The 25,608-nt window shown below is 37.8% G+C and overlaps 1 protein-coding gene across 1 annotated transcript in view; it reads right to left on the minus strand.

The window, feature by feature from the left end:
- The window catches only part of DCLK1 (doublecortin like kinase 1), a 246,013-nt gene that overhangs the window by 73,971 nt on the left and 146,434 nt on the right, over nt 1–25,608 (minus strand). The gene's annotated exons all lie outside the window — the stretch shown is intronic.

Below are 25,608 nucleotides of genomic sequence, written 5' to 3' on the forward strand. Positions count from 1 at the left end.
CTTGTTTAAAAATACATCAGTAAATATACAGTACAATATCAGATCTCTTCCCCATTTTCTTCCCATGGTTGAGGTTCCTCAACACAGGTTAAGTGAAACAAGATTTTTTTTCTCCCTAGTCAGAAAATACCATGTACGAGTCTGCACATTATTTAGTCCTCACAGATCAGTTCAGTCTGTAACATAGTTTAGACAGATTAGAGAACAAAGAAATAAAATTGAGCATAACTAAATAACTTAAACATATCCACCAGAGAATGATGTCATGAAATGTATTTCTCTTGGCTGCCCTATTTGTCTTTTGTCAAATTCTTGAAGGAAATAGAAGCAAGAACTGATGTGTTACAGAGGGAATATCCAGCACAGCTGAGAGGGCCAGATAAATGCCCTGGTCTTCCCAGAGAAGCTTTTCTTCTCAAAATCTCCCACCTTCCTGATGCCCAATAGTAGCTTACTTCTTTCTGTTGACATTTTATGTGATTCATTGATGACTACTCTCATTTTATACTGAACAATGAGTGGAAACGGAGAAAAACATTTATTCTGTTGCAAGAGGAAATTATCAGCTGAAAACAGGAGGACTCAGATGAAAGCTTTCAATTAGATTCTACTAAGTAACCACAGCAGGAACCTTACACTGATGTGTTGGCATAAACAGCTGCTCCAGAAACCATCTATATATGTGGAATGTTAACAGGTTCATTACCTTATTGTAAACAAAGATTTTAAATGTCCAAACACCTAGCAGACAACTTATTTGATCTTATAAAACAAGGATGTAATCCCAGTGTATGCCCCATTCACAAGAATCCATCAGAAAGGGAACTGAATATTCCAAGGGTCAACAAGTAACAAGACTCAAGTAGAATGACCCAATCAAGCTAGAATCATTAGAATATTTGCTTAGTAGAAAAACTGAAGAGTCCATGAAGAAAACAACTAACTACTTTTTGTAATATACTTTACTATGTAAAAAGTTTTTCTGTTTCCAACATATAAAGAAAACAACTATCTGCATCCCTCTCTTGCAATTCATGCTATACACTAAAGTTTAACTCTCACCGTATTATAAGTATTAATACTCATCCAAGTTCCCTCAATACCTTATAAGCCTTAGAATGAGGGTAGAGACAAGATTCTGTATTTGAATGTGTACTTCCTCTCATTACTGGAAAGGTGAAAAGTGGTATGAAAAGAAAGAAGAGTCACCTAAAGGAACCTTCAGGTTATCTTTCCATCCTAACGATACAATGTGGTCGAGGACAGTATTCAAGACAAACCTTACATAATTTTCAACCAACCCTTTCAGAAATGAAAGGAAAACAATTTTTTAAAAAGTTATTATTCTTCATCTGAAGTTTTGTCACACATGTGCAAGCAAAGTGTGTGTGACCTGAACTGCAGAGGCTAAAAGTATCTTGCAACCATCTTCCTCCTCTCCCAGCAAGAAATGCTCCTGCTCACATGATATGGAGGGGTACAACCATTTCTGGGAAAGATGGAGACTGGCAGCTGGCTGCACCCACTAGGTTATTTGACCACTCTTCACTCAGTCTCCTTAGAAAGGGTGATGTTAAGAGTAGTCTGAAAATTGTTCTGATGGGCTACATACAGACCATGACCTGTTATTTGAGTAACCCTATACTAGTGGCATATTATACTATGAGAAAGCTACCTTTTACAGCTAGCTGAACATTAAATCATCCCACTGGAGCAGAAACACAGATGACCATATGTTTATATGATAATTTGAGAAATGAACAATAATCATGGGTTCATAGGATAATCCAGGCTAGACATGTAAAGTTCTCCAGTCCAATTTCCTGCTCAAAACTTGAAGTAGCCTCACATTCACAGTCCTGGTTCACCTGGGGGACACTTCAACCAATCTAAGGAACGACGCAGCAGGGCACAAACAGTGCAGGAGGATCGTGGAGAGCATCAGTGACAACTTCCTGATCCAAGTGATAAAGAAACCAGTGAGGATAAATGCTCTGCTTACACTCACAAAAAAGGAAGAGTTCACTGGAGATGTGAAGGCCAATGGCAGCCCTGGCTGCATGACCATGAAATTATGGAGTTCAGGATTATGAGAGGATGGAGTAGGATGAAAAACAAGATTACAGTTCTGAACTTCAGGAGAGCAGACTTTAGATCCTTCAGGTATCTGCTTAAAAGAGTCACATTGAATAAGGCGCTGGAGGAAAGAGGGACCCAAGAAAGCCAATTAACATTCAAGGATCACCTTCTCCGAGCTTCAAAAGAGTTCATTCAACAATCAGGAAAGATGAACAAAAATGCCAGGATGTCTGTACGGAGGAACAAGCTGCTCCTGACAAAACTAAAATACTAAAAGGAAGTATAAAGAAGGTAGAAATAGGGACAGGTAACCTGGAAGGAAGTCTGAGCATGCAGAGATACAGTTAAGAAACCCAATGCCCAGTTGGAATTGAATCTGATGAGAGATGTCAAGGGCACAGCCAACTGCTGAATGAGTCTGGGCCTTGGTGACACAGAATATGGATAAGGCTCAAGTACTTAATGGCTTCTTCACCTCGCTTTTCACAAGCAAGTCTGGTCTTCAGGAATCCCAGGTCACAGAAGCAGGGGGAAAGCCTGGAGAAAGGAAGATCTACCCTTGGTGGAAGAGGGAGAGATTACAGAATACTTTAGCAAAGTAGACATACGTAGGTCCATGGGACCTGATGGGATGCACCCTGCAAGGAGGGATGCTGAGAGAGTTAGCTGATGTCATTACGAAGTCACTTACAATAATTATTGGAACATAACAGTGATTGGGATAGACATCCGAAGACCCAGAAAATCTCACTCCTATTTTCAGAAAGGGCAGAAAGGAGTATGACTCCATCATCTTGATGGAGAAGAGATGCTGTCCCATTGGCACTGGGGACTGCTGGCAGGACCCTCTGAAGCCATCTCCTCCATGATGAATAAGACCAGCTCTCCTCACAGGGCAAGTGCTATAGCTCCCCACCATCCTGATGATCCTCTTCTAACTGCCTCTTATTTAGTGATGTCTTCCTTGAACTGGGGATTTTTAAATGGACACAGTATTCCAGACGTGGCCTCGCAAGTCCTGAGTAGAGCACAGGAGACTAAGCATTTCCCTGCCTTTACTGAGTCCACTCCTGTTCGTACAGCCCCAGATGCTGTTAGCATTCTTTGCTGTCAGGCCAACTCTCTCTTCTCTTTAGTTTGTCACATAATTTCACTTGACCTATTTTTCTATTAGTACAAACCCTTTTAAGCTCAGTTGTGAACTTCTTTGGCACAATTTTCTTTTTCCTCTCAAAAATAATTCACACATCACGAAGTTTTAAAAGGTAGTAGTTTAAACACCACTGTGAACCCTACGGTAAATTTTGTCAAGTGCCATGTTTCCTATGGGTTTGGAAGTATATTCTTAAATGACATTGGCTGAGGCATTGGCATGTGAAGAACCATGGCATGTGGCATGTGAAGAACCATGTGGGCAAGACTTCAATGCACACTGGGGTCAGGCAACTCATGTTTTCATGACTAGCTGGAGTCTAAAAGGATGGATTTCCAGTCATGGGTAGAATGCAACCATGCTGTTTGTTGTAAATTGGTCTCAGCTCCTATAAACAGTTTATGTATGCAATTCTGTTGTCACATTTAGTTTGGAAAATAAAATTTTACTGCAGGCAAAGATCCACTCAGTAACCACACAACCACTGGTTGTCTCCTCTAAGACACTACCATAATCTGCTTGTTGTTGTAGGAGAGCTAGATGTACATAAAGAGCGAGGGAAAACACAACAAAAAAAAAATGTGTGTTTTTTAAAACCATACTTTCTTCACAGAATCTATACTGGTAAGGAATAAATATGTATCTTCTCTTCAACAGTATTCTGGTAACTATACAACTGGTCCTTGGTAAGCCAAAACTGTCATCAGAAATAGATCTGAATTCCTGACAGAAGAGGGTTACACTGCCTTTCTCATTCATGTGGACACGCTCAGCCAAGAGAAACACCACGTATTTCTATATTATGTTCAGCAAGGAAAGAAATGTAGCATGAAGCCCCAGTCCTTCCTCTCACCACTGGCTGACTAAGATTAAAGGAATAAAATGATGACACCCAAAGTAATGTGAAGCAAAAGAATGTCAACTTAAAGGTCTGATCACAGGCTTTACTGCTTTCAAACTCAGAATACCAGATAAATAAGAATGTTTTTCCAGCCAAAAAATCTTTCAATATGTTCCCTTGTATAAATACAGACAGAAGTACAAAGTAGGAGAGAGAAGTACAGACTATTGGCAGCAAGACTAACACTGCAGTCCCTTTATAGCATGGAATATTACTGCAGAGGTCGGAGGCATTTAATTGACATTAACAACACTAAGGCGGAGAAAAAGAGGAAATACTCCAAGGCTCGGAGTACTTGACATTACCGAGAAACAAAAGGGACAAGATAATGACCAAGAAATTCCTGAGATTACACAATGATGTCAATGAGCAGTAGGAATTGGTACAACTAAGAGGAACCCCAACATACTTACATTCGAGTTCTCAATTCTTCCTGTTGTCAAATGGATAAAATGTAACCATGAAGTAATTAGAACAGAATCATAGAATGCTAACATGCAGAATCATAACGCCTCCAGGCTCTAACTCTGTGATGTTTCATTTCCAAAATGTTTCATTAGTTTCTACGTTCATTAGATTTTACAATGGCAAGAAAACAGCAGAGAGTAACTAATCTGCAATAAATGTGTCATAAAATGAATAAATTTAATGTGTTTTTAGAGAAGACTGTTTAAAGTTATCCAAATTACCAGAAGATCAAAAAGTCTTACTTGTCAGCTTGTTGACTGGCCTTCGTGAGTTCTTTCTTGCCTAAATTATCACTCTTTGCTTGCTTTGCTTTTCTCCATTTTTTTTTTAGGTCCCTGTACAGGGGATAGGCATTTATTTTCTGGTATCCCTGCCAATCTGCTTCTCTAAGACAAGAACATTTAACTTGGTTTCAACAACAGCTGTATCCTACAGATAAGCAAGGACAGAGGATCGAGGATGTCTGTGGTTGCTGGTAAGCCATTTTACTGTAAGCCTTAGGCTGATACTTTTTACCACTGCTTAAAGACATTAGCTTCACTAGCAATGTCCTCAAAACCAAAGAGTAGATAGTTACCCCAAATGCAATACTGATTTTAATTTTTAATGTTAAGAGTAATTTGTTCTATGTTGCTAATTCCTACTGCAGCTAATAAGATTTTACCTTTCAGTTGCATTCATGCCTTCAATTAAAAGCAGTCATGCTCTGCTTGCAGAACTAAGTTTCATTTTCTTCAGCAAAAGAGAAATGGTACCATCCTATTTAGTGACACTGCAATTCACCTAACCCTATTGATGAATCAGTGGCAGCTATGACTTGCAATTACACTATGTTCAAAAGGGTCACTGTCATACAGTTTTCAGAAATGAAAGGGATATGAGGTGTTTCACAGAGGTTTAAGTAATTTTAAATCTTCTGTCGTCATGGTTGTGCCTACTTCAATTTTGTTCTGCATGTCTTCCCATTCAGTGTGTTCCTGATCCAGATGGACAGTAATGTATGCATAGAATACAGAAATCCTAAAATTTTATCCTATGCACTGTCACTGTGACTGCATGGGGGCTTGAGACATCTTAACTTCTGATTTGATTTCTTACCACTAATCAGTCCTCCACTCATGATAAAGATTAGGAATACTGTGTCCTGAATACTTGTAGTAGCAAACAGCTAAATAGCCTCTTTTTTTTTTTTTTTTTCCTGCCAAAACCATGTTTTGGCTGGGTATATAATATAGAAAAAGTTAGATTTTCTTTCATGTGGAAAAATTTACAGTTTTGAAACTAGGATAAGTATTTACCAACAAGGCAAAGACACATACAATAAAACATGAACAGTTAAAACCATTTATGTCTTATTGCAAATCAATAAAATAATCTTGCAAGCTATTAGGAACATAGCTCTTGCAGGTTTCATCCAAGCCAAGAATGCTTCCAGATGCACGTTCTACTGCAAAAGTGACTTTTAAGCTAGTAATAAGGAATGTACAAGTGAATAAATGTATTATGACTAATATCTCATCCTGCTTTAATGTATAATTTTAAAGTCCTTATTTCTTTCTGAATTCAGTAAAGTTGCCCATAATGTTTTTCTAAAATGGTTAGTAGATTTTATGTATAATCAAAATGTTGATTCAGGGTTTTCCAACTTTATTTTCAAACATGCTCCTGTCTAAATAACTTTCAGACACTGCTGGGAGGATTGAACTCATCTAACACTAGATAGATAAAAATATGATGTATATGTGTGCACTATTCACCCCATGCTCCTTCTACAGCCAATGGAACATGTTAATTTCTGTGACCTATCTTAGGAGCATGTAAGTTAGAAAAGACAAATCTTACTTGTGAATGACCAGATATAATTATAGGGTTTTGAGTACTGGTGAACATAGCCTAATTGGAAGCAGGATCTTCGGGTGGGGATGGGCTCTTCTACTCTATACAAACAGTAACAAAGACTTTTGCTGAGACATCTTACTTATTTAAATCTTATCTTACTAAAAAAAATCTTACACACAGTAAGATATTTCATGATCTTATTGTGTATGAGTAGATTTTATCTTCCAGCCTTTTCCAAGTGCTAACCTTTTTGTCAGAATCATGTCACACAAACTTCCAGGTTAATATTTTGACTATACTAAATGCTATGATGTTAAATTTTACTTTTCAACAGAGAAGGAATCTGTTATCATTAAAAATTCAACCTCACAGCAGTGATAATAATGAGTTAAAATACATTTTTCATCACTGCAGCAGCTTCATTGATGAGGTACAATATCTAATTATTTTTCCAGTTCTGCATTTGTAGGCAGCCAAAATTGGAAGACTTCCTCAAAACCTGCTTGTCTAAATGAATCTGAAATATTTCCTACTGACCCCCTGTGAATGAATTTGCTTGTGTAAAATATGAAACTCTGAAAGTGAAATTGCATTATCAGATTTTTTTTAAGAAACTTGAAGACCAAGTTGAAATAGGAATTTTATTTGTCATTACTTAAAACACACTGCTAACACACATGTAATCTTTAACATGTATGTCTTGTGTGTCTTGGGTGTCTTGCCACATACTCTGCTTCACCTCCAGGGATTTTAATTATCCTTGTTCAATATACTCAACCCAAGCTGTTCCAATACTGATATAAATGTTCATTAGTTTGCCCCTGTATTGAGAACCCTGCTACTACTTGCACAGGTTTACCACACTAGCTGTACTGACCAAAATACCAGAAAGTTACTTTTAATTGGAAATGGTCAAGATGACACAACTTATTACAACTGCAACAACTGCATTGTTTTTATTTATGGCCTCAGCATTATTCTTCATTAAGGAAAGAACTGTTCCCTGACTTTGCTTATGACTTTCTTTTTCTTTATGTGACAAAAAGCTTGTTTATTGGGCAAATCCTCTAACAGCAGATATGCTCAAATACCCCTGGTGAAGCAAGAGGAAAAATTCATCACTGAAGTGCCTTTCTTTATTTGCACACTTTGGATGGCATTTTTCTTGGTAATGTGTTATTCATGCAATTGGAAGTTGAATAAGAGATAGTACATATGCATTAGTTCTTAACTTTTCTGTTCAGCAAGATCAATGGCTTGCTTTCTAGTTCAGCACAAAGAGGTAACATTTGTAACATTATCTATTAAAAATCATCTCTTGTTCTTTAAGAATAAACAGGCTTCCTAACCAATCCATATGGTAAATATTAACATCATTCTGAGCATCAAGTACATAGGCATTCCATCATATTTTTTTTTATTTTTTTATTCCCTGCCTAAGAGAAGCGACAATTCTACAGTCCCGACAAATTCTGGGGTTTTGGTACTACCACTTGTAGTTTGAAAAGTATCAGTTGTTTTCAGCTTGCTTCCATTTCATATGACTCTTTTGGAAGCTGACAAGCTTGAGTCCTCTCTACAGTTAGAAAAAAAAAAAAAAAACATTTCCAGAACATTGGCTTTACATGGGAAGCATCAGCTAAAGCTATTACTGAGAAACATCCATTCAAAACAGTAAAGTTTTAATACTTTTTAATCAGGTCTCCTGAAGTTACAGATTTTACATGTAACTGATTTGTGGTAAGGGAGAAAATATCTATTCAAACTGAATGTCCTATTTATTTCTGCTTTGATGTTTTTTCTCAAGTAAATCGGCATATTTATAATGCACTTAGTCTAACAACTTTACCATGCAGTATTAAGTTTTAAAAGTCAGGGTTTTTTTCTTTCAAAGCAACAAAATACACTACACTGCGATAAATATTATAGTCACAAGTTAAGCACAAACCAAATTCACAAAGCACTTACACAGCTAATTAGACTACCAAGGAGTCTTGCACAAAAAAAAAAAAAATCAAACTATCCATTAAAAACAGACGAATATGAGAAACCAACTGTTTAATTTCTTTGTTTAATTTTCATCAAAAAAGACTAACTGCAATCAGTCAGATAACATAATTTTAGCAACAGTGGGATTAGAAGACAAAATGCACTGAGAACAGGGCAGACAGAGTCCTCAGATAACATTTTCAAATTAGCTAGATGTGAGGAATATTTAGAGACACACTTGAGAGAATCTCTGAGATATCAGATGCTATTTTTTGAGAATTTTGGAGGACAAGTCAAGTTCCAAGAGACTAGAAAAAGTCAAAGCAAATGCCAATCTTTAAAACTTGGACAATTGGAAAACTGGGAATTGCAGAACAGTCAAACTAATTTGAGATTATGGAAAAATGTCCAAAGGGAGGGTACAAAGAAGGCAGTCAGGCTCCTTTCCTTTTGTTTGTATCAAGAAAAGAGGCAATGGGCACAAACTGAAATGCAGGAGGCTCCTTTTAACATCAGGAAACACTTTTAACTCTGATGGTGGCCAAGTGCTGGCACATGCTGCCCAGAGAGCTGCTGGAGTCTCCAAGACTGGGGATATTCAAAAGCCATCTAGACATGATCCTGGGTATCTGGCTCCTAGTGGCTCTGCTTTAGCAGGGGAACTGGGTCAGATGAAATCCAGATGTCCCTTCCAACCTGAACCACTCTGTGACATTACATTCTGTGACAAAATAATAAGCAAACAAACCATTTGAAGCTTGGAAGATATTAAAATTATATCATAGAATCGTAGAATATTAGGTTAGAAAGGACCTCAGGGATCATCTGGTACAACTGTCATGGCAAACCATGACCAAGACTAGATGGCCCAGCACCCTGTCCAGCTGTATCTTAATAGTGACCCGTGTTGGGGAATCTGCAACTTCCCTGGGGAGATTATTCCAATGGCTGATTGTTCTTATTGTGAAAAATTTTCCTCTGGTGTCCAGCCAGACTGCCTCTTGGAGAAACTTGTGCCTATCACCCCTCCTTGTAAAAAGGGAGTCTCCATCATCTTTGTAGCCATCTTTTGAATGAAGCATAATAATATAATACCCTAAATAGTTCTGTCAAGAAAAAACTGTGTCAAATTAGCCTTTGTATAACATCATAATGGGGGCAGGAGAGCAGAAATTATAAACTTTTCTAAATGGGATTTTGAAACCCAAGCTGCAATTTAGGAAAATACCATCTACAGAAATCGCTTTTAAGATGGGTGTTGGGGAAACCAAACCAGAGTAGTTACCAGTGGGCTTACTGTCAAACCAGGAGAGAATGAGTACAGGAACTCACCAGGGTTTTGCTTCTGAGCCAGCTGATGGAAATGAATACTGAGAGAAGCCATTTCTTACCAACTTCATGGATTACATCTTTTTTTACTCTCATTGGACAGGTCTAAACTGATTTTGTGAGCTAGAACCATGCCTCCTCAAGCTAGAATTGCTTGATTAGATGGATGTAGGCTCTACCTATGTCTTTCATAACTGAATCTGCTCTAGAAATACACCTTTCATTCTTCATTCCCTATATAGGCATGTCCAGATGAAAAAACAATATGAAAACAAAAGCTCACACATAATACCCAGTTCAAGAAAAGCTGTCATGCCAACCCACTGAAAACATGTTAGCCCACACCATCTTCTGAAGCAGTTTGGATTTTAAACATTGGAAGCAAGGATCACAGCTTACTATGCAGCTGATGCTTAAATGACAATAAATAAGCAGTGGACAGGCAAAGGGGGAAGAGTGCTAACTATGCATGAATAAGACCATATTTCTACACATTCAGTTAAGTTATTGTTGGAAGAAATGTTTTACACTCTACCTTATAAAAGTGCAGGCATCATTTATGACAGTATCTAACATTTCAAGAGACTGTTGTTTTTAAAGTCCTGTTTGTAAAATTATTTCACTTCTGAGTTGCAAACTTGTCTGACATTAGAAAAATCCAGTTTGAGCTGACTTTCTCACATGAAATGAAAGCCTTTACTACAACTGACAAAGTATGTTAAGCCCAATGATACAGTAGACAAGTATGTTTCATAGGGTCTCATTTTTTTAATTCTATGAGCTATTTATTTTTTTTGTCCCGCAAAGTGGTGTCCAAGAAACATCTCTAGTCCTGTATGTCCTCCATTAATTAAAAAGAAAAAATAAAAGTCAAATGTGAAACCATATCAATTGCTGATTTTTCAAATGAAGATGAAATTCTATGAAGTGTTTGATGAAGGCTGTCATTTGAGTGACAAAACACTGGGCTGCTTTTGAGTTGAAGTCATGTAGCAACTATGAGAGATAAAAAATAATTAATTTAACAAGTTCTGCCATATTATTCTTTGTGAGTCACCCACAATTTTCTCAGATACGTTCTTTATTTAAAGTCTGACTTCCCCAAAACATGCATTGATAAGTCTGGGATTATTCAATATGTAAAAGTAAGAATATTCCTTGTCTTGGAAGCGATGTAACATTCAGAAGCTGTTTCTGAATAGATAAGGAACAGCTACCAGTAAAGACAAGATGCAAATCCAATGTTTACTCATTTTCTATCAATATTCACGGACACTGAATTTCCTGTGAAAAGTCATTCTATTATACTTTTTCTTACAAGAATATTCAAGAATTCCAAACAGATAAACCCAGAACTTTAACTTAAAAAACAGGTTTATTCACAGGACCTACTCCTACTTTCTTCTAGACATTCTAAGAGAAAATGTGACTTCTTTCTCACACACTTAAGCACACATATAGCAATACTGTTCAAAGTCACAAAACACTGAATTAGGAGACAATGCCAACAATAAAATTTAGTTCCTAGATTCCTAATTTCCATTCTACCAGTATCTGGAACCCAAGAAACTTCTCAAGAACATCATAAATCTGCTTTGTAACCAAAATGTAGAAATACTGAAGACAAAATATCCTTGCCTTAACTTTCCAATTTGCTTCTAACCTCCCCATGGTTTTGTTAGTGTCAGTCCCAGCTTCCCAGATGTCTGTTCCTCCCACAAAACAGCCTCTGCACTTTCTCTGACAACAACTTCTATGAATAGAAAGCTCTCCCTGAGGTGACCTGTGCAATGCAGCTTCCCCTTTTCTATGATCTCCTGATGATTTTATAGTTTAACTACTGCATTCAGGATGATGTAACACAATGCAAATAAAACAGATGGGTACGAGATGCAAATCATGGCCAGGCCTAAAGTGAAGACCATCACTGCCAGAAATATTGTTGGGCTTGCAGCTGCTGGTATTGCTCCTGGGATGTGTGCACACTGAAGCTTTGCTAGCAGCTGTGTTGCTGGCTGAGGTTTCCAGCATGTGGTTCTATTTAGATGCCACAAGCTGAGCTTTGTTTGCTTACTACACATTTACATGGGCATGCATGCAAACCTGTGGAGATAAAAGGTAATTCTGGATGCCAAAATTCTGTTGCATAGAAAGCATGCTTTCCTACACTGAAGGAATGCTATGAACAAATAGGAGTTCTTTAATGAGGCATGTTTACTTTGTGACTAGAGTGTAGAGATCTCAAGATACCATTCTGGATTCAACTTGAATACTGGTAGCAATCTAGCTACATGAAAATGGAGATCAGAAAGGTAAATTAGTATTACCACATGTTAACTTCTGGGCTGCTGGAACAGACTGCTTGACTGCGTGAGAGGGTTACTGAAATCTCACCTGGGCATCTCTAGTACTAACAAGACTTTTGTGATGGTACTGAAGAAAAATAATCAGTCCCACTCAAATTTCTTCATGTAACAGAAGATGTGGTTCATCATATAAGAACAGAATATTAGAAGTACTGCTTTAAGGAAACATAATTCTAATATAGATATATTGGAAAAAAGATAAATGTAGTATAAAGATAAACTGTGTGCAATAGATAATAGATAAACCTGTGCAAATGCAATGATAAATAACAAGAGAACATGATAAACCAAACCCTTAAGTACTTTGATTGTCTAGTCTTAACCCATCACCCTACAGATCACCACTGGATAATGGTGTTCCCACAACAGTTATGGTCTAAAGCCAAGAGCAAAAACCACTTCATGGACTCAGCCATACATCTTAAGTGGTCAATTGAAACAGCTGGAGAAGACCAGTTGCATTCAAGCTCCCAGCACTCTTTCAAGAAAGGCAGCAGCCTTTAAAGTGGCCGAACTTACACATAAATTGCCTTCCCTGCTAGAAGAGGAGGAGGCTAATATTCACATTTGACCAAAAAAAATTACAGCCTTCTCCTAATTTATAAACTAGATATTCTGTGGCCTTCTCATGGGTGAGCGGAATACAGTGCAAACAGTAGAGCCTGAAATAAAGTATTATTAATCTGGGATATTTATAGATATAAAAGTAATAGATATAAATAGAGAAGTAATATTTCAGATGGATCAAAAGCTGTGGGGATTGAAGGAGTTTTCAGAACAGCATGAATACTGTATTCATACCTTATTTTGGTGTCTGTAGGATTTGTAGGGTCTGAAATACCTGGATTAACACCTGTCCTGCTTTGAAACAGACAATCTAAACAACGATTTTCATTTTGTTTATTATTTCTTCCATTCCTTCACTGGTATTAGTATTTTTAGGGGTAAATATGAATTTAAACACATCAAATAGATAAACAGAGGTATTCTGACTTATTCCCCAAAACCCAGCCAAATTCTAACAAGCTTGCAAATTATATACTGATACGTAATAAGGTAACCTTTTTCCCTGGCGGTGTTCAAGGCCAGGCTGGATGAAGCCTTGGGTGATATGGTTTAGTGTGAGATGTCCCTGCCCATGGCAGGGGGGTTGGAACTGGATGATCTTAAGGTCCTTTCCAACCCTAACTACTCTATAATTCTATGATTCTATGATTCCAATTACAAAGTTTTTATCTGCAAAACTGGTCCAGTTCCAGTTATTATTCAGGTGTCAGAAGACATGAAGGGAATGGATTGATGAGGCAGGAGGATATATTGTTAAGGCAAAAGATTATTTTCTGGCTATTGATGCAAATACTACAGAAAAATTCACACAAATGCTTCCAAAACTAATCAGAGACTTTGACGCACAAGACACCATCAGCCACAGTCCCTACTCACAGGCACCTCATAAATGATTTAACATGACAGAGCAGACTGCAGCTTCATTATCTAGTGATATTTTATTTATTCATATTTAATTACTGCATATCATAACAATTTGAAACTTGACTGCATTGCAGAACATGAGGGAAGGAATGAAGCTGTTACAATGGCTGTACTAACACATCTGCTTCACAGACCTACAGGGATTCACTCAGCCACAATATACAATAAACTGAAAAAACACTTTTACTCTACAAATGAATGTTCTCCATGTTAAAACTGGGTGAAATAAACAATGATGTCTTAAAAATTCATGTAGTGGACATGAAGAATTCTATTTATCTTCATTATATGCTGAGAGTGTTTGGGCCAAAATCCCCAATTTAGATGAACCATGAGGAGGAAAAAAAAAATGATGGCAGGAGGAAAAAAAAATGTAACATGACAAATTAGCAGAACCAAACCTCTCCCCCAGTGGGAGGGAGAGGTGAAGGCCAAAGGGTAGATTAATCTTGCTATATCATATGGTCTTGATCTTAAAAATTTCTCTGCATGTTTAGCAGAAATCACATGCACAATGGGGAGACTTTGAAAAGATTAGGAGCCAGAGCAGATTAAGATGAAATGGGGCCAGATCCATAAAGCCGTCAACCTCCCACCCTTTCCTGCAGACTCCCATGTGGGCAGAAGATTGTTTCGTGGCTCCAAAGTGCTCGTCTGCATTGAACTCATTGATGAGTGCTCCTGCTCCCTGTGTCTCTGTCAGAGAAGGAGGTTTGACTTCTTTCTTCACAGCAGTATGAGCCGCAGCTATAGGCACAGGTCTTTGTAACCCCTCTTACTTTGTGGCCCCAAATTAATGTGCAGAACTTTGTTGGTCCAACCACACACACAAAAAAGAAAAGGATCCGTGTCCAATCAAAAAAGAAATAGTATTTTCGAAAAGCAGGAGAAATGAGAAAATTTGTTAGGTCTGGCTTAGAACACTAATTTAAAAAACAACATGCTCAAGCAGATGATCAGGTTACTGCAGTTACTGAGTTACTGAGTGTCAGCTGAGTCACTGCAATTATCTGCATGTATGCATGCTAAAAGTGAATGAATGCAACATGGCTTAGCTAAGCCTACAATAAAAGATTAAATTATGTGCACATGCACAATTGCTACAGCTAAGCTGATGTGCAATTACTTTTTGAGCAGCTGAAATTGCTTGCGTATGTGAACTTCAAAGTCTGCCAGCCAAACAAATAATTTTAGAATTTTTAAAAATCAAATTTAAAATAAGCTATTTATTTAATGAGTGATATGATGACAAAAAATAAAGAAGGATCCCTAGAAAGTGTAAATGCTTTTGTAATTATTGATCTGAAATTTCAAATCCATCTGTATGGAAAACTGTTTTACTAATCTGCTTTCATAACAGCTAGGTGCAAAAGCATACGTCCATTCACATAAATCTAACAGCAGTGTTTCCACTCTCTTTTAAGATAAAACATAATTTGTACCATGATTTATGATATCACTGACTTCCCGTACTGAATTAGGTGAAATCATCTCTATCATCCCACAAATTATTATTAATGTGGTAGCATACACACACTAACCAATATGTTTTATTTGAATTCATTGTGGATAACATAATAACTTTATGAGAAAGGGTTATGCATCTAGTAATGACAAATATCAGCTCAAAACTTTTACACAAAGCACACCAAACACAAACACCAATGTTACTCCTGGTTTTAAGCTAGCACAAAAACTGTATTCTGTAACTTGAGAGAAACCTTGTGTAAATCAGATACTCTACTGTGCTCCCTGTTCTTCATTACGAAGAGCAATTCAACAGGCACTTTTATAGCTATTGCTGTATGTCTTCTTCAGTTCCTTTTTTTCTTGTTTTTTTTTCTCAATTTCCTAATTAGATGACATATTTGTTTGCTCTTTCAATATTATCCTATAAATGTCTACCAGTCATTACCCACTGAACTAAGCAGAATTCTTTCTTCTTCCCCCTACTTTTTCCCTGCAACCATAACTCAATGATGTTTTCCCTCTAATATTTAGATGTGCTTGAACGAAATGCGTTGGCTTGTACCTAATGTAATGCATGTGTTTATGGAACACAGCAGGCGTGTATTCCGTTTTCAAAAGACATAGCAACAGAACAGCCATTTATGAAGGTTTTACTCTTTCTGATTCTGGCTTCCTCTTTACTCTCCACCCCCTCCCAGAGTCCAACTGGAACATCTGGGTGTATTGGATTAAATAATGGACTCTTTGTTTGAAGAAAATTCACAGGAAACATTAAACTCCTTCTAAGACAGGAGAGGTTAGTGCATGGGAGCCAAGACAGGAGAAAGTCAAGGAGTCAAACGAAGAACTGTGATTCTTGGGGACAGAAATTCAAACTTATCAGTTGGATGTGTGAAGTTTTACCTGTGATACCAGAGTCTTGGTAAAATAAGTAGCAGCTAACTGTCATAGAAATGTAGGGCTCCCCTGCACCTTCTGTACTGGAGGGAAAAGGCAGAAATAAAGTATCACCTAAATAGGTAGGGATGAACCTCGAAGGAAATTATCCATTTGTATGGGAGAATTTCTGCAAACCTTTTGTGGATAACCTGCAGTTCAAAGACTATAAAGAATTTGGTCTGATCTGTTATCTTTGTCTATCTCTGCACAACTTTCTACATGTTCATGTATCTTAAGAGGGTGTATGTGACATTTTTTTTTGCTAAATTACATGGGTTGCCCAGGGGGGTTGTGGAGTCTCCTACGTTGGAGATATTCAAGGCCCGCCTGGACAAGTTCCTGTGTGATGTACTCTAGGTTACCCTGCTCTTGCAGGGGGGTTGGACTAGATGATCTTTCGAGGTCACTTCCAACACTTGGGATTCTGTGATTCTGTGATACGGAGAAAATAAAGAACCTAGAGTTGAACAAGAGATGTGCATTGTTCAGCTTGGTGAGGAAACTTTTTAGATGAAAAGAACTTTACATCCATCCTTGGTTTAACACAACACATTGCTTTCTATTACTATGGCAAATGAGCACTTTAGTTTCATTTTAATCAGAAAGTTACTTTAAATAATAGGGAATATTCTACAGCATTAATATTAGATATTAGCTTTTCTATTTGTTTTTTACATTCTGCATAGATCCAGTCCCCAAAGTTAACTAAAGATCTTTTATATATGGACACAATTGTATCCAACAAAAGATTTCTACATATGTAGGTATCTAAATATTTTATGGCTCCCCTAGCAATTTGCAATGGAAAATGAATCTCTATGGAAGCAATAGGATTTGAGCATAGCAACGTGTTGCTGATCTCCACAAGATTAATTTTACATCTCAGGCATAAGCCATTTTTTCTTTATTTACATAGGGGGTGGGAAAGTATGTGGTGATTTGTGCTGCATTGATACTATAGAAGTGGAGAACACCTACATAAAGCAAAAGCCTTATGCTTCACTTATCTGGATTTATTCTACAATTTACCAAGCAACAAAGAGGACAAGGAACAGTCTTATCTGTTTTTCCCTTTTCATCTTACACAGAAAGTACACTAACCAATCAGACTAAGCTGTTATCAGGTACAGGACCTAGACTGACATTATGAGACATTCAGCTCAAAAACTATCATCAGCTGCATGACCTGAAGTAAGAAGAGCAATGTTGTACACAGTAATAAGGACCCCCATACTTATCCTAGTGAAGTCTGACCTTCCCTAAGCTAGGTAATTTTAATTCAAGTTTATCTGATCAAATACTAGCAATGTTGCACCTTTATTTAAAATAAACCTGTATGAAAAACAACTATATATTTTGTTCTCAGATTCTGGGAAGCAATGCAGGGAGGCTACAGCAAAGGATTCTTTTAGCATACGCATCAGTAAAGAAAATCTATAAAAGTATGCTATGAAAATGAACCAATAAACAAACCAGACCTACCAACTTTCTTTCCACCAATTTACAAAACCATTCTCCTCACTTCTTTGGAATTTCCATCACTTTCTACCTGTACATCATAGTGAGCACCTCAACGAAACTGACCAAATTGATTTAGTGGATAGCTAGCCTTATTTTAATAACGTATCTTACATCTTAGGTTTTATGGTTTCTGTAACTAAATGACCTTGATATATTTTCAACTTACTGTCTAGAGGACTGAATGTCTGAAAAGATAAAATAACAAAAAAAGCAGACATTTCATAGTTTATTTCACTCTCTAAATATTTTTAGTTTTTTTTTTTATTAAACAGCAGGTGTTTAATATGCACACTTTAGTGCACATTCTCAGCTTTTACATCTTGATTTTCATTGAGTTTCTATGAAGCAACCTTGACAATATATACTAGCTGATGATGTTCCTCTTGGACTGTATTTGGCTGTAGAAAACCTTCTAACAAGACTTCTTATTTTCCCCATCTTCTCTTAAGTAAATAATTTTACATATTTGTGCAATGATATTTTAGCATTGCTTTTAATTATGTGATTTTGATTATTTATTTTTTTACTCTGAGCAGAACAGGAAAATTAAATTTGGAAATAAGTCTTATGTAAGGAGAATGAGTGAACGCTTAAATGTCCATCTTCATTAAATATTCCAAACCTGTAATCAAGTTTTGCTTTTTGAGAGTGAGTTTGCTTCTAACACGAGCAAAAAAAATATTGAAAAACCTTGATATATTAAAATTTCTCCCATTAACATAAATACTCCCAGGACACAGGAACTTTAACTGAGTAATGGTTTTGAAGACCATATTTAACTATACTACTCAGCCAGAAACAAATACATTGTCTACCAGCATCTTATCACATCTTGAGACTTATTCTGACTATCACCTCTCTCCCCCCTTCCCTAGGAATAGATTGGGAATTGGTTTGTTTTTGTGATGATACACTGAAGCAGTAAGAGAGTAGGAAGAGAAGCTAGGAGATGAAAATGCAGGAGTTAACAATGAAGATGCTACTGTGGAAAGTGTGATCAACAATGCGTGATCTGAAAAGGGTCAGAGAGAAGGATGAAGCAGAGGGTTTGTGATATGGGAGGAACGGACAATTAGGAACTCCTGAGAAACCATATTTGATGAGTTGAAAATAACACAAGCAACACTGAGGTTTACTGTTAACAGTCACACTGTGTTAGAAAACAGTCTCCTTTTGCCACAGAGCTAAATTTCCCTGTTTCAAAGGCATGCCATGTTCCAGTACATACATTTGCATTGTGAAGAGAAGGTGTACTAAAGACAGCAGAGGGCCAGATATAACTTATTTTTTCAGTCCAAATATGTCTATTGGCTTTAAACCAAATGCCAGAATTGTCTTCTATTCCAGGCCTCAGATTTAATAACATGATATGCACAGCTCCAACTTATCTTCTCGTTCTACGTCTTTCAAAGGCTTTTAGCTCTGCAGAACTTGCTCTCAAAATGACCTTTTCTTGAACAGTTCAAACATCAAGTTACCTAAAACTTCCTTTTTCCTCTATAAAGTCATAATAAATAAAATGTCTTAATAATATGATATTTCTTTTATTTATTTTTACCAAAACCAGCTCAGACTCCTAGATCTTAGAATCATAGAATGTTTTGGGATGGAAGGGAATTTAAAGTCATCTAGTTCCAACTCCCCCTCCACAGGGAGACCTTCCACTAGACCAGATTGCTCAAATTCTCATCTAACCTGGCCTTAAATGCTGCTCTTGATAACATGTTGAAATTTTTTGAACATTTTAATAATTCTTTTTTGACATAAAAGATGTCCAGTATATTTTATTTATTTATTATTTTTGCTTTGATGATTTACATGTTCAGACATCCCCAAGCACCTGAATTTTGTGAGGACTTAGACTCCAGGGCTAATAACTGCAAGATAAGTCCTAGATGACATGGCTGCATCGTTCTCTAGGCACCATACTTAACAGACATCCCAATGTAGAAACTGCAGCGGTTTTCTTGTTACTGTAATTAGCAGCACTATTTAAGATAAATTTTTAAAATAAAATAGCAATTTTAAAATTTTGTGCTTCTGCTGAAGTGCATGCCAAGAAATGCACAAAGAAACACTAAATTATTCCATTCTGTGATTCATATTTAGCACATTGCCACATTTAAAATGTAAGATATTTGCTGCCAAGGACTTTTGTTTCTTTGCAGCTCACGTGTATAAGGCTGCTTATACCACATTATGAGCCTTCCTGAGAAAAACACATTATTGAGATTACATTCACAGGAACATTACAGTTCACTGCAACTGAACATTCAATTCAATGTTATAGCTGAAGCTGCTTGACACCTCCCGTTATAAAATGCTGTTTACCAGTTGTTTATAAAACTTCACGACCACTTTAGCTGTGGGTTGAAATCTTCCATGTTTACTGTCTGTCTCCAGGCAGGTTTACTCAACTTTTAAGTCCTCAACTGATTTCCAGAACTTGGAAATTTTTACGTGAAAATTTATTATTTGTCAGGTTAAAGAAGCCAGACAAAGCAGGACTGGAACGGATCCCAAAACACCTGATTCCATAAAAATTCTTAATAATCAAGTAAGCAAAGATCTAGACAAAATACAAACCTGTAGAAGTGATTAATGTGATTAAAAGACTTCTTTAAAGGTCCTCAGATTTTACAGAGATATTTTCTGAAGATTCTGCCTGCAAAATGGAGGACCCATCTCCTCTACAGCTTCTGTCCACTGGTGTGGGCATGTTGTACGTGATTAGGTGTGCCATGTTGTACAACCACCATTGAGCATCTCCCACTTGCATCCTTCAGGTGAGAAGCAGGACTTTCCTTCTAGTTTCTCTTCCTGATATCCCCAGGCTACTGCTATTTCTGGCATGGAAATAAGAACTGAAGGCTCACTGTTTTGTACATCTGGTGCTGTTCCATAAGGGATGGCAGAGGAAGGAAGAAATAGCCATGATGAAGCACTGAGGGAGCCAAAAAATGAAGTAAAACATAGTTTGATAAGCAATCATAACTTGTGAATTCTTTATCATTTGTGACCCCATTTTGCTGAATATTTGCATAGTATTATTATATAGTATTTTGGATTAGTGGTTTTTTCTTTGTTTTTTTTTTTTTTTAGTGGAAGCATTTATTTGGATTTTTCCATGTACTTACATACTTACATAAAAGAGATGTTTAAAATTAGTAAAATGTTGCCAAATAACAAAATGCAAAGAAACAAATGAATCCCTAAGAAACAGAATCTGTATACTGGCCATTAAAGCTTTTTTCCCATTTGTGTATGCACACATACATATGTATACCCAGATGGCATTTTTAGTTCTTTCCTTTTAGTGTATCTGCTCTTATTACAGTCCAGTTATAGCTATTTCCACACGTCATTTCTATTTCTTCCCTTCTCTATCACAGACCAGACATTACCACTCAGGGTACAGGAAAAAAAGGCACCAACTGATTCATTTGGAGATACTTTGAAGGTAAAGAAGATGGGCTACAAAGTATTAGCATGAAATTTCTTAAGCTCTAATGGCTACTCACTACCATTTCTACACAATAGGAACCATCCTCTGTCCTGTGATAAAGTGAGCCACTAAAGATGAGGCACTTTCCTTGCGTAAGGAGCTACATTCTAAGAAAGGACAGCTTCAACACTGTGCATAAAGCACATCAGTAATAGTTGCACCACATTTGATAATCTCCTGGCATCTTACAGCTCAAGTATCTAACAACACAGATATTATATGCAAATGCTAGAAAAAAATGACAGTTTTCATACATATAAATCAACACCTATTCAGATAAAATTCTTCTAACACCCATAAAAACAACCCCCAGACAATTACGTTTTTATTTTGCCACTGCTAATCTATGAAGTTATGGCTTCTAGTTAACCTATGCACTTTTATCGTAGAATCATAGAATCATAGAATAGTTAATGTTGGAAAGGACCTTAAGATCATCAAGTTCCAACCTCCCTACCCTAATGACACCCAAGGTTCTGTCCAGCCTGGCCTTGAACACCGCCAGGGATGGAACATTCACAACTTCCCTGGGCAACCCATTCCAGTGCCTCACCACCCTTACAGTAAAGACCTTAATCCTTATATCTAATCTAATCTCAACTTCCTCATATCCAATCTAAATTTCCCCTGTTTTAACAAGTTTTAACCCATTACCCCTTGTCCTATCACTACAGATCCTAATAAAGAGTCCCTTCCCAGCATCCTTATAGGTCCCCTTCAGATACTGGAAGGCTGCTATGAGGTCTCCACGCAGCCTTCTCTTCTCCAGGTTGAACAGCCCCAACTTTCTCAGCCTATATTCATATGGGAGGTGCTCCAGTCCCCTAATCATCCTTGTGGCCCTCCTCTGGACTTGTTCTAACAGTTCCATGTCCTTTCTGTGTTGAGGACACCAGAACTGCACACAGTACTCCAAGTGAGGTCTCACGAGAGCAGAGTAGAGGGGCAGGATCACCTCCTTTGACCTGCTGGTCATGCTCCTTTTGATGCAGCCGAGGATACGGTTGGCTTTCTGGACTGTGAGTGCACACTGCTGGCTCATGTTCATTTTCTCATCCACCAACACCCCCAAGTTCTTCTCCACAGGGCTGCTCTGAATCTCTTCTCTGCCCAACCTGTAGCTGCGCCTGGGATTGCTCCAACACAGGTGTAGGACCTTGCACTGGTCATGGTTAACCTTCATGAGGTTGGCATCAGCCCACCTCACAAGCATGTCAAGGTCCCTCTGGATGGCATTCCTTCCCTCCAGCCTATCCACTGAAGGACACAGCTTGGTGTCATCAACAAACTTGTTGAGGGTTCACTCAATCCTACTGTCCATGTCACCCACAAAGATGTTCATGAACAAGACTGGTCCCAACACTGATCCCTGAGGGACACCACTTATTACTGGTCTCCAGCTGGACATTGAGCTGTTGACCACAACTCTTTGCGTGCAGCCAACCAGGCAGTTAATACCCCCAAGTATCAGATATTTAAGTCTGAGATCAGATATTTAAATCTGAGATTTTAATTAGAACTCTGTGGCTTTGCAATACCCAGGAGATACATATTACTGTTTCATTTCTGTTTTCCTTCTTCATTGCTGGGTTTGCAAATCACAGGCAACTTTAAAGAAAATTAGTCCAACTTCATCTGCAGTAGCCATGGTGGAAGTCACATATTCTGCCTAGTTAGGCACTTCTAATACATGCAAGATGTGGGGTCTAAAGATGTTCTGAGTGGGATGCCTGACAGCAACACTTCTTCTAAAGATAAATGCACAGCAAGTGTATGCTGCAGTAGGAAGAATGCACTCTGGCTTTTTAAAATCATGTTTTAGGATGAGGATCTTTTTTCCCTCTGACTTTTCCTATTCTCATTACATGGACATTGCTGTGTCGGAACTCATCACGGTATACCTAAGAATAACATTAAACATACATGACCAAGTATTTACTAGCTTATTGAAGCTGTTCCCATATATAAGAGTTGCTAACCATTCCCATGAAAAATACACAGTCTTTGTTCCACAGGATTTGTCAGTAAGGGAAAGCAGTAACAAGATGGCTACACAGAATCATATGTTCAGTTCTCCCATGTATACTACCTAAATCACCTTTTCCCCCAGATGAATGTGATGAGATCAAGATGTGATGAGACCTTTGATCAAGATGTGATGAGATCTTTGAGATCAAGTCATCTTCCAGGAAGTGATTTTAGGAAATAATTACCCAAGAATTAGTGAATCTGCTATCCTTCTGGGAACAGTTTTCTAAACTGGACTCTGTAAATGGACTAGAGTTGTTTGCTACTGTGAGTTTGTAATGTCATCAATAATATGTGAAAGTTCATATAGCCACTGAACTTACTATCCTGTATTTTTTATTGTGTCACACATGCCAAATTCCATTCTGTACTTTCTGCAGGAGTGCAGTGCAAATGAGACACATATTTAAAGGGTACATTGGAAAGCACCAATTCAGAGGTACCTGGACAAGCTCCAGAAGTGGGCCGGTGTGAACCTCATGAGGTTCAACAAGGCGAAGTGCAAGGTCCTGCACCTGCATTAATATCAGTATCAATACAGGCTGGGAGATAAAGAACTTGTGAGCAGCCCTGGCTGCTTGGGGGGTACTGGTAGATGAAAAGCTGGATATGAGCCAGCAATGTGCACTCACAGCCCAGAAAGTCAATGACATCCCGGGCTCCATGGAGACCTTATTATGGCCTTTCAATAGTTAAACAGGTCCTATAAATAAGATGGGCACAAACATTTTAGCAGGGCCTGTGGTGATAGAAGGGCTAATAGTTTTGAGAAATATTCTTGCAGGTTATTTAAAAAGGAAGAAAAAAAGACATGCACCTCATGTTAAGCATCTTCAACTGCTAAACCACCTAATTGCATCATGAAGTTTACCAGAAAATCTTATTCTCATCTTCTCATCTTCTGAAGATGCTCATCTTTAATTATAAGTAATATCACTGAAGAAAGATTTGAAACAGATGTCTTACAGATGAGTTCAGGCACGCTATTTCATATGTGTGGAGGAGGAGAGGGAAAGAAAGTTCTGGAAAACGTGGAGGAAACTGGCCACCGAAGCTAAGAATATTGTGGAAAAGCATTTAACATTTTGAACTGTTCAGAAGAAAGCTATGCACTCTTAACGCACTCTTAAGGGACTTCTGTGTCATTTAAAAGAGAAATATGTTCAAATCTCATTCAGGAAGCATCCATTAAGCATGTTTAGAAGTTTTCCCTGTTACCTGTTGGGGAGATTAACTGCTCATCTGGAAATTGTCATAGCTAACATGCTAACATAGTCTTACTAATCATAGACATTTTTTATGAAAATATGTCTGCGAGTGACTTCTTTTCCAAACTTGCCATATACAGAAAAAAACACATTTCAGAAGCTTGGTCTCTTCAGAAAGTAGGAATGTTTACACCCTTCCAACTGAACTATTCTATTCTACTCTTTCTTGAAAAACTTTATGTACAATTTCAAAGTGACATGCATCGCTCCTTCCAAATATATGAAAACTATGTGAAGAGTTAATGTGAAAACACAGATATAGCTATTGCAATTTACTGTACATCATAGAAAGCTGGCCTGCTGCCATCCATTTGAGAGCTTGGAGAAAGTAAATACCCCTTATATGTTCCAGTGATAAAGAACCCCCCCCCCCCCCCCCCGGGTATGTCAATACTCTGGGACAGCAACAAGAACTATACAAACTGTCTTCAGCATATAGTCTGATGATTTGAAACACGAGTTACAAGAATGAAAGCATTTTTCTTAATCTTTCAGATGAGTGTTTTGTTGAAAGAAATAAGGCTGCTGCCCCATACTTTTCAGGCACAACCATCCCGAAAGTTCAAAACCTCCCCAAACCTAACTAAATGCCTGTAGCTTAATGGAGACTATTTTTGTGCTTTAACAAGGAAATGGCATTTACATTCAACTGCAGCAATATAATTTGAACAAGTAACTATCCATAGAGTTTCCATCTCAGAAACAGAGTTGCCTAAAAGCTGGTAAACATCCCCTGAAGAAGTTTTCACTACTAACTTTATATGTCTTCCTCTTCCTGGTACCAACCACTGAACCTCCTTATTCAGGTCTCCCATTTCAACAGGTTCTACCTACCTGGGAGGTATCTAATTAAGTATCTGAAGGGAGGTTGGCAAGAGGATGGGGCCAGACTCTTATAGTCGTGCCAGGCAATAAGACAAGGGGCAACGGGCACAAACTGAAACACAGGAAATTCCACCTGAACATGAGGAAGAACTTCTTTACTGTGAGGGTGATTGACCATTGGAGTAGGTTGCCCGGAGAAGTTGTGAAGTCTCCTTCCCTGGAGTTTTTTAAGAGCTGTCTAGACACAATCCTGAGTAATGTGCTCTGGGTGACCCTGCTTGAACAGGGAGGCTGGATTAGATGACCCCCAGTGGTCTCTTCCAGAATCAACCACTCTGTGCATTTTCAGCATCAGGAATTCACAAATAATTCATTCTTAATGTATGGTGTGAAAGGGACTATGATAAACACAATAATCTGCAAGGTCCCTCTATGGT

The sequence above is a fragment of the Melopsittacus undulatus genome, chromosome 2, assembly GCF_012275295.1.
Source record: "Melopsittacus undulatus isolate bMelUnd1 chromosome 2, bMelUnd1.mat.Z, whole genome shotgun sequence".
Taxonomy (NCBI): domain Eukaryota; kingdom Metazoa; phylum Chordata; class Aves; order Psittaciformes; family Psittaculidae; genus Melopsittacus; species Melopsittacus undulatus.